Below are 10018 nucleotides of genomic sequence, written 5' to 3'. Positions count from 1 at the left end.
GCAAAGCATGAAATAATCCTATGTGAAAAGTCAGTTTATAAGTAGTTTAACCTCTGAACTTCCTAATCTGCTTGTGAAAGAAAAGAACACACTAAATAAATCCATGGACTCAGCTGAGCATTTGCAAATCTGGAAGCAGAAGCAAGGCTTTTTGTAAGTACCAATTGTTAATTTCCAGGCTTCTAATGACTCTTTAACACTGGAAGCGGTGGTTTAAGAAGTGAGTACTATCACTTCCAAAGAAAGGTACAGTGCATATGCCTCATCAGCATAAATTTCCCTGTTTGAAAGGCGAAACAAATGGGTTCTGTTCCGATTCTCCCCATAGCTCCCAGACAGCTGAGCAGGAGGAACTGCTGCTTCCCTGGGGTCTGAAACACTTTAGGAAACTGCAGCTTTTGTGGCTTGGACCATTTATGTTCACACAGATACACAAGTCATGCAGAAGGCACCTCAACATGGAACACCATGAGTTTATGGGGCCTGAGAGCAGCACTTTGACCCAGCAGCTACAGCAGTGACTCCAAACCATCTGGTCATAAGTCTGGTGTATCAGAATGCATTCAATCACATACTGTGACAATGCAGAGTAGATTTAAGCTTCTTGTTTGAAGCGTGAAAGCCAGTGCCGGCTGTGCTGGGGCTGAGAAATGGCATCTGGTGACAACATAATGATCTTTTCTTCTTTAAGAGCTTGCAGTCTTCCTCCATTCTGCGCTCACATCGGGAGCAGGGAGGAGGCAACAGAGGAATCGCTCCGGAGTGCTATTTTAGTTCATTTCCACTTGCTCTCTGTGCAGGGTGACATTTTTCTCCTTAATGCGACAGCTCACATTCAGATCATCCCATTTCAGTGACACGTGTGCTCAGGATCTGTTTAATCAGGGATTTAATAGGAGGGAGTAGAGGAGGGCAGAGTGTGACTGCGCTGAGATGCCTTTAATGTGCTCACTCACAGCTACTTCGCCCAGAAAAGCAATACGAAAAAAGGAGATGTGACACTGCCATTTGGAACAGCCCTGAGACAGCGCCGGAATCCCCTCACGGAGCTCAGAGCAGTGACAGGGCCGGGTGGTGCCACAGAGCAGCAGTGACATGACGCTGAGAGGGGACATCGCATGGGCGTGTGCGCCTACGCGCGCGCCGCGGCGGTGCCGTGCGCGGACTGCAACTCCCAGAGTGCACCGCTCCAGCCGGTCGTACTACAGGTCCCGGCCTGCTCGACGGGGGCGGCGCCCAAGCGCGGGCGCGCTGCCCTCTGGGAGTTATAGTCTCTCCCAGCGGCGCGGCCGCGAAGGGCGGTTGCGAGGCCGAGTCTTCTGTGCGCCTGCGCGGGCGCTCGAGGCGGGCGGGGGCCGAGCGGGCGCAGCGCGGTGGCGCGTGCGCGCTGAGGAGACGGAGATCTCTCGCGAGGAAGGACGCCATTATCGCAGCCGCCCGACAAACACCACGAGAATTCGGCACCGCACACGGTAACCGCGGCGCCCCGCGGCCGGACGGCTGGGGCCGAGCTCCCGGGGGGCCTCAGGCCGGGCGTAGAGCCCCGCTTCTCTCAGCGTTCCCGTTCCTCACAGCGCAGGCAGAGCAGCCGGGCCGCGAGGCGGCGGCTCCGGGGAGGGGCGTGAGGCGGGGGGGCCGCGGGCTCGCAGGCGGGGAGCGAGAGAGCGAGCGAGGGGGGGCGGCCGGGGCCTCGCCTCCTCCTCCACCGCCTCCTGCGGCCGCGGGGCTCCGGAGCTGGGCCGTGCGCTCTGCCCGCCCTGCGACGCCTCGCTCCGGGCCGGGGGGCTCCGCGTGTGCGGCCCCTCCGCTCGGCAGCGGCCTTCCCCGTTTCCCTTTCGTAAGGTCGTGGGATGGATGGGTGTATGGCCGAGCTGTCGCAGCCCCTCCCCCCTCCTCCTTCCCTATCGCGACAAATTGACGCTGAGGGGGCTGCAGCGGAACCCCCTGTGGCTGCGTTACTGTGCACAGTAAAGCTTTTCCACATCTGCACCCGGTCTGCTGCTCAGTTTGGGGGTGGGTGGCACACCCTTCTTCATGTGTTTTCTTCCCTTCGTCCTTATCTGTAATGTAAAACAAACAAACAACAGACAACAACCACGGGAGTGTTTTAAGGAGTCCTGCAATCCTTGGGCTGTGGGAAGTTATGCACTGCGCTGAAGGCCGTGCTTTTATCCTGCTGTGGGTATGGTTTATTTATAGGTTTATTTTTAGAGCTCTCTGGGGACCAAAAAAAAAAATCCCAGGGAAACAAGTTGGGAGGGGGTATAGCAGCAGAGGAATTGCTTATCCTAGAATGGCCTGGGTTGCAAAGCACCACAATGCTCATCCAGTTCCAACCCCCGCTATGTGCAGGGTCACCAACCAGCAGCCCAGGCTGCCCAGAGCCACATCCAGCCTGGATTGCTTCCACTGGAGCAGCTTGTAACATCTTGTAAAGTAGTAGCTTGGAGCATTCATTGTAAAACAATCCTTTGTTTTTTTTTTTTGTTTTTTTTTTTACTTGTTTTCCTTCCGTGTTAGGTTACCTTGGGTATAGCACCCTATTGACTGATGTCAAGGAGCAAACGTACCATTTGTCTGTAGGGTTTTGGCTGCTCACCCAAGATCTTAACATACGGCTAAACCACTCCTGCTTGTTTTCATATCACAGCAGTGCCTCCTGAAACAATGGCTTGATGTGGGTGGGGAGAGTTTGTGCACCTGTGAATGGCTGTCTATGGGAACTGACCAGAATAACAAATACGCCGTGCTGAAACTGGACTCTGTGCATTCAGTGCTCCTTGGCAGTAGTTCAGTTTTCAGTACTACGTGCTAGGGAGGAAGACTTTTTATTTAAGAGAGTGAAAGATGGCGTTGGGATTTTGGAAGCGTTAGCAGTCCATCTGCTCGAGAGGATGAAAATATTTTGCAACTATTTTTCTTTGTTTTTAATTTATCATCTGTTACGCTGTAACAGAAACTGGCTTTAATGACTTAATTATCCAGCTACGGCTGTGTGAATATGGAACAGGTTTAAAGCTGTATGGCTCTTTAGAATGAGTATTCGGGCATATCAGAGGTAGCACAGTGCAGACTGTCAGTGTTGGTAGCAGACAGGATTCCATCAGCACTTGTTCTGCTGAATGTGTGTCATTAAGGCTTGTTCCCTGCCCTTTCTGGTTGTAGCACAGCACCACCGACGCTTTTTCTGCTGTTCTACACAGATGAGGTGAAGGAAGTTGAGCTTTGTGATTCTGTGTACCTCCTGCAAGGGCTGCTTACAGTTTTACCCCCACCTGGCAGAGCAGTGCTCTGTTGTGGGATCATTGCAGTCCCAGGATCACGTTTCAAGCATTTCACCTCATCTCTGGTTTTTATCTTCAGCTTTTCACTGACCTTTAAAGCACTGTTTGTGCAGGAAGAATACATCTTTATGTTTTCAGAATTTGAATGCCTTCGTATCTTTCACTGAAGAATGGCTTGATTTGAGATTTCCTCCTTAGGAAGTAAATTAAAGGCACTTTGATTACAGTCATTTTAAAAGGAAGGGAAGGGGCATTTCATTTTTGTAGAGGAGGCAGTGTGTGCCAAACAACTCAAACAACAGGATGTCTGAGAGTACTGAACTTCACCAAACGCTTTCCTTCCACAGGTCTGATTTGCTTTAGTTTGAAACTTGGTCTTTAGTTATCTATTGAAGTAATTTTGTTTTACTTTTAAACATATTCATTGAATGTTAAGTGGTGCTGCTTCAAGTAAAAATAAAAATAAATTAAAATGCCTTAAAAGTTTGCCTAAAACACTTATTTCCTTGCAGTTGTAGCTCTTGAAAAAGGTGCTGTCAAGTGCTTAGTTTTGTCTCCCACTTGTTAGACTGCATGTTACGTGCAAACGTACACACAGAGGTGAACTGGATAAAATCCTTTGCGTTTGGGACCTTAAATAAAGTAATTTATGATGATATCTGTTGGACAAAATTCTTTCATCTCATTTCCTGTTTGTAAAAGCGTGACTGGAAGGGGGAAGCCCTGACTGCTCGAGGGAAGCATACATTGCATTCAGATTAATCCATATCTTAGGATGAAGACAGAATGCCCATCTTCCGCCCTGTGGTGTGGATTCATAGGAACCGTGAAGAAAAGCGCTCCTTACAAACACAGCTGTGCCTGCTACATGTATCAACTCTACCCTCATACCTAGATATACTCTTGCAAGCTTGAGCTGGAATCACTTCTTTTCTGGAGGAGGGAGGGATGGTGGCAAAACAGGTTCAGACTGTACTGTGAGGTATTTCAGAAGAGCACGGGATCTGTGTTTTTCTTCTGGTGATGCTCTTCAGATTTTATTTTTTTGATGAGAATTCACAAACATTATCTCTGGGTTTTACAGCAGCACTGAGGTCTGTTTCAGGAGCTTGGATGCTTTTTAGGTAGTTGCAGGTGGTAAATCTGTGAGACTACCGAGCAAGCAGGTGGCTTGTTTTGCCATAGATCTGATGTTGGCTGCTGTGCTTTTTGATAGTAGGCACCTGTAGCAGCATGGTTGGTTGCTTTTGTTTTTTTTCCTGGATCAGTTTTTTTTTTCCAATGTATCGGAGATGAGCACATGGTTGGAAAAATACAAAGTTGTGTTCTTCCCTTTTGCTGTAAACTTCCTGTTTGAGGTAAGCCAAGCACGAAGGAATGAAGCATTTGCACAAGTCTCCTTTGAACCTCAGCCAGATGTTGGGTATTTACAGGCTGAAGTGAGATCTTGGTTGTGTGCATTGCAGAGCACAGATGAGCTGCCTGCTGGCCCTGCAGTGTTGGGGCTGAGCAGCCTTCAAGGCAAAGCCTATAAATGCCGTAGCCAAGTCAGTTTGCAAAGGGAAAGCGAAGCTTTCTAGCACTTCCAGTCTGAATCCTTGTGGCATTGAAAAGGCTGCACTAAACAGGCGATCTGATGATATTAAGGAATGAGGCCAGGTTCAAATATGACACTTGTTCCCTCAGCCTGCCTCTCCGTTTATTTCCTATCTCTCCAGAGGAGCTGGCTATAACCTGGTGAGTTCTCATGATGAAAGATACATTCTGGCTCAGTATCTGTGCTCCACGGCGCAGCCCTGTGCTGTACACCTGGCGCCTTGGCATGAGCACAGCAGCAGCCCAGCACGTGGAAGAGCTTAGCAGATGGAAGTGGCTTCCCAACAGTGCTGTCTGTTGACAGAACAGCATGGGACATGGCTTCTTTTTGGGTTTCACCAAAGGGATTTCCATCGAGCAGGGCAGTGTTAGCCCAACATGGGTGTTTCTCACTAGTTGTGCATGGCTGGAGTGCAGGTGTGCTGTGCCTCACGCAGGGCTCTTGTTTCATCTGAGCAGCGAGATGTTCTGATTCTTTCTGCTCAAACAACGTGGATGTTGTTAAACTAGAAGCTGGCTGCCAGGTCTTTTCTGGTTTGAGACACAAACCTGCTTACTGCTATGGTTTTAGTAGTGTCTTCTATTCAGAGCAAATAATATCCTCCAAGATTTCTTGTGAATAATGCAAATAACTGCACTGAATTGAATAGACCTCGTTATTCCAGTGGTCATTGAAAGACTGATACGCTGAGATACTCTTCAGTCAGCTGTTCTCTTGAGTACAGGGAATTACTTATTTATGATGCAAAGTCACTTGGTGATACTGAAGCAACTGGAGAATGGAATGGGAAAACTGGGTGTTCGGGGACATAAACTGAGAACTGTGCTTAAAAACTGTGCTTTCCTTAAAATCCATTTCCCATTTTTTGATCTTGACTCTGTAAGTGGTCTTGTAAGAGGGAAACGGTTTTAAATAACGCAAGTTGACAGGTATTATTGAAAATCCTTTGCACAGTAGAATAGAATGAAGGTATGAAGCAGGAAGGAAGCTTCGGCGGTGCTTCCTGACTATTGCAGAGGTTGCTGGAGTTGCCTTAGGAACACATACAAACCCTCTGTATGGATATAGATCACACTGTAGGTGGTTGCTCCTGGGAAGCTCTCCTTTGTTCAGTTGGAGCAACTGTGGTCATTCAGAGCTTTTTTTTCACCCCCTCCTCTCTTGGCAGCATCTGACAGCTTTTTTACAGCTGTTATTTTTGGTTGCCACCATGTTGTTATGCTGCTTATTTCCCACTTTCCAAAGGGGATTCGAATATTAAATTGCCATGTGTTGAAATATTTCTTCATAAGCTCCTTGCCGTTTCTAAGTAACAACACTGTAAGGTTCTGGCTGGAGCATGGCAATGATTTTTTCATACTTAAATGACACTAAAAGAAGAGATCCAGATGGGTCCCATCTCATGTTTGTTTCTATTTCCTCATTAAAAGTCCACCTATGCCTTTCTGTGACCTTTTGCTCATCAGGTAGTAATTATTTTAGTTTCTTTATTGGATTGCTTTGCATATGTGTATTCTAAAGCTGGGTTTCCATGTTTTTTATGCTGTTAGTTTTACCATTTGACTGTTACTGTAAGTATGTATAGACCTGTGGGCTATCGCTGCAGTTGCTGTTTGCTGCAACTTTGGAGCATACTCCTTCTAGTCCTGGGCATTAGGAACCTCCAGAATGGAGTTTCATTGCCAGTTCCTGGCACTGGAGAGAAGTTCATGGCCAGAGCTCTGGTGATAAGCCTTGCTTCATCTGCACATCTGTGTTGGGATAAATGTCCCTTGTGAGGGGAGAATGCACGTCACAGAGTCGCAATCATAGAATCGCATCCCTCTGCTGCAGGGGAGACCCGTCTGCAAAGGCTGTGCCTGTATGCCTGCAAACCTTGGGCTGACGTTTTCAGGGGCAGTTTCTGTTGCAGAAAGGTCCAAGGCTGCACCCATCTTGATGTGCTGGGTCACATGAAATGCACTTCTGGCAGCGCTGTGCTTCTTATGAAGAACTCAGATCTGCTCCAAATAATTCTGGTCTCTTTAGGGGGCTGTTTGGAATTCCCAGAGTCAGTGTGAAGTAATGCAGAAGGATGCCTGTGGGGCAATGCTGCTGTTTCAGGTGGTGGTACAGTCACTGCATTTAAAGGCCATGTGGGGAACCCACCTCAGTGCCCCTCCAGCTGTGGGTAAGGGTTCCTTGAGAGCCTTCTGTGTACATAATGGGAAACAAGTTCAAGAAGTCTGTTCTTCAACTGCTTGTGTTTCTTGTGGAGGTGCTACCAATATTCTCCATCTAGTGGATGAAAGCAACAAAACACCATGGCTGCATCAGGTTCTGCGTGCTGCATTTGCTAGCTGAGCAGTTCTTGCTTGGTTCTTGCTGGTTTTCAGCTGTACAAATTGTACCATGTTTGTGCAAGGTGAATGGGGAGCTCCTGTTTGATGTGCATGGCCACGCTCAGTGCTGTGGTTCCTTGTGCTGGGGTTGGGTTGGTGCACACAGCTCTATTCCTGCCTGAGGCTGTTGTATGCTGTGTTAGGGCTGTGGCCAAAGGTGGGAGATTGGAGTTACCAAAAGACACCCAAGCACTACAGTGTCCTTCTGATCCCTGGCTGAACCAAAGATGTCCATATATTACACCAACTTTTAAAATAGTTAAGCTGCAACACGTGTAATTTTACCATGAAATTCATGTGAAACACGATGCTTCTGCATCCCTTTTAATTTGAGTTGAGAGCAATAAAAACTAAACAGAACCTGGAGAAGATCAGAATCCATTTTTTCTTTTTAGTTTTAAATAGTGATAAGAAGGTGCAAAATATGATTTTTTTTTTTCTTTTCAATTTTTAGTTTTGAAAGCAACTTTTGACTTGGTATATTGAGGGACTGCAGCTTTAGAGCATCAAACCCCATGTTCTATTGCACCACTGCTATTCTAGCTTCTTTGCATGCTTCAGCGTAAGAACATAAGCAATAATGTGGCTTGTTGGTGTAGGAAGGCTCCATTCCAACTGAAATGACCTTAACTTAGGGAAAAGGCAGGCTTTGGTGTCATGAAATTGTTGCAAGCCTCAGAGCAAGACTAAAAGAACATTGATGTGTTCTGAACCTCTCAGTTCCATGATAACTTCATGTATCCATCCAACTAGGTGTTTCCCATCTCTCTGCACAGGACTGCTCCTGGGGGTTGTTTCCTTTAGGATGCAGCACGCTGGTGGCTGTGCCAGATTATAACTTGGGTTTGTTGGTTGTTCTTCATGAGGATCTCATGTGAAAAGCTGTGTTTTTTGCCCGGAGGGCCTCTTTCATGCTTCTACATAACTTGCACGAGGGCAGATCTGCATTCTCTAGTCCCTCTGCCCCATAAGCTCATCTCACTTGTGGACCAATCTGTGCACATGGAGGATTACTGCCCTTACTGCATGTGCAAAATGCGTTGTGCCATTCAGCTGCCTCTGTTGCATGTTGTAGCTCTTGGCAAGATAAGGATCATTGTCCCTTTGTGATGGGTGTTAGGCTACTGAAGATGGACTGGTTGGCTAGCAGGGGTTGTGCTTAGAGGAACACAACCAAAACGGTGTCCTTGATTGAAAGGATGAGTGAAATGAAGAGGAACAACGCTCGGAAATGGAATGGCATTCCTCAGCCTTGTTTTGCACAGCTGGTAGTCAGTGTTGGCCGTGGTGCAGAATGAAGGATGACGGAATTGTTTGATCAGCGTTGTGGGCATGGTGGTGACGGGACTGGATGGTCGTAGTGGGCTTTTCCAACCTGAATGATTCTGTGCCTTTAACAGTGCTAAGAAGTGCCAGCGAGGGGGTGATCTGTAATGATCTGCTCAAATAAGAGAAGTCCAAGTGCATGCCGTGAGCAGAATAAAGCTTTGGAGAACGTTGGTGTTTTTCTTTGAGAAATGCAGTGTTTGCCCTCACTAATTAGCAGGAGAGAAGATCGATGTTCAGCACATGTTCTCCCATGTTAACAAGTCACTGGGTGTGTTTGGTTATATGCTTTGGAATGATGCCCTGTGATTCTGTAAAGCCATCAGATATTTCAGTAAATGGGTTTGTTTACAAGCGACTGCTCAGAGGAATTACTCTGCATTAATGTTATAAAACGGATTAATTAAATTAAACCCATGTGCAGGTAAGGTAATTTAGAATTCAACTGACCCGAATTGGATTCAGTTGCTTACAAATAATAATTTACTTAATTAAACAAAGGCTACTTTAAATCTAGAATATCAGGTGCATCAATGGGGGATGAGAGTGCTCACAGGGATGCAGTGTCCCCATGCCCCCCCCCAGGTAGCACTGCACTGGCCCTATAGGACCCAACCTGCATGCTGCTGGGGGGAAGCAAAGCAGGCATGTTTCCTTCCCTATCGAGGCTTATCCCAAGCTTTTTGCCTTATCACTTTTCTCTTTTATCACTTCATATTTGCTCCAGGAAATGTTTCATCATCAGGTTCTTAATGTGTGCACTTCATTTAGAGTCAGTGGGGGCAAAGCCTGCAGCCAGAAGGGGTAAGTGGGGAGGGCTGGGGACATCTGGCCCATGTTAGAGGAAATATTTGGCTTCCAGAAATGGTGGTGAATACTTCACCAAGTAAAATACGTGGAAAATGGATTGAGGAAACTGTTCTGAGTTTGTAAGCTGAGGCTTTTCAAAGGTGGCAATTTAACAGTATCACATTCATTGTTCATTCGTCCTTGATTCTGAAGTCAAGCGTTGGTCATAAGGTTCTTTAGCCTGCTGTGGGAGTTTTCAACTGTAAGTTGAAATGTGGAATGGGGAAGAGTTATTCCCAGTTGTGGAAGCTGCTATGGCTGCAGTAGGCAGTGCAGCTCGCTCAGGCACTGCTTCCATCAGCGCCCTGCTCCACTCTGCAGCTCGCTGAGTGCGCCGACAGCACAGCTATGTTCTGTTCCACCCACAGAGAATCCAAGAATGGGTTCTGGCCTGATGCTGGCCAACTGCCCAGCAGCAGTGTGGGATTCCTTGAAACTGTAATACAATGTGTTTAAATGGAAATAAATATTGATGTTAGGAAGAAACATTGCTGTGTGTGTGTAATGGCTGTTTTCCCCATCACGACTTTGTAGCCGTGCTGTTGTTTAAGGACTAGCAGAATCTTTCAGGGCTAATTTTC

At 47.1% G+C, this 10018-nt stretch overlaps 1 protein-coding gene across 10 annotated transcripts in view; it reads left to right on the top strand.

Annotated features, from left to right (window-relative positions):
- Window positions 1-1250: 1250 nt before the first annotated feature.
- The window catches only part of LOC125699466 (BTG3 associated nuclear protein), a 126848-nt gene continuing 118080 nt past the window's right edge, over window positions 1251-10018 (top strand). For 3 of the 10 annotated variants that reach the window (XR_007379571.1, XM_048959028.1, XM_048959032.1), the window contains exon 1: window positions 1292-1472. The gene's annotated coding sequence lies outside the window, so the exon portion shown is untranslated. Of the gene's footprint in view, window positions 1473-10018 lie in introns of all 10 variants that reach the window. The other 7 variants (XM_048959025.1, XM_048959024.1, XM_048959027.1 and 4 more) reach the window with 5 other exon arrangements.

Source organism: Lagopus muta, chromosome 12 (assembly GCF_023343835.1).
Source record: "Lagopus muta isolate bLagMut1 chromosome 12, bLagMut1 primary, whole genome shotgun sequence".
NCBI classification, from domain to species: domain Eukaryota; kingdom Metazoa; phylum Chordata; class Aves; order Galliformes; family Phasianidae; genus Lagopus; species Lagopus muta.
This window is presented reverse-complemented; position numbering and strand designations above follow the sequence as displayed.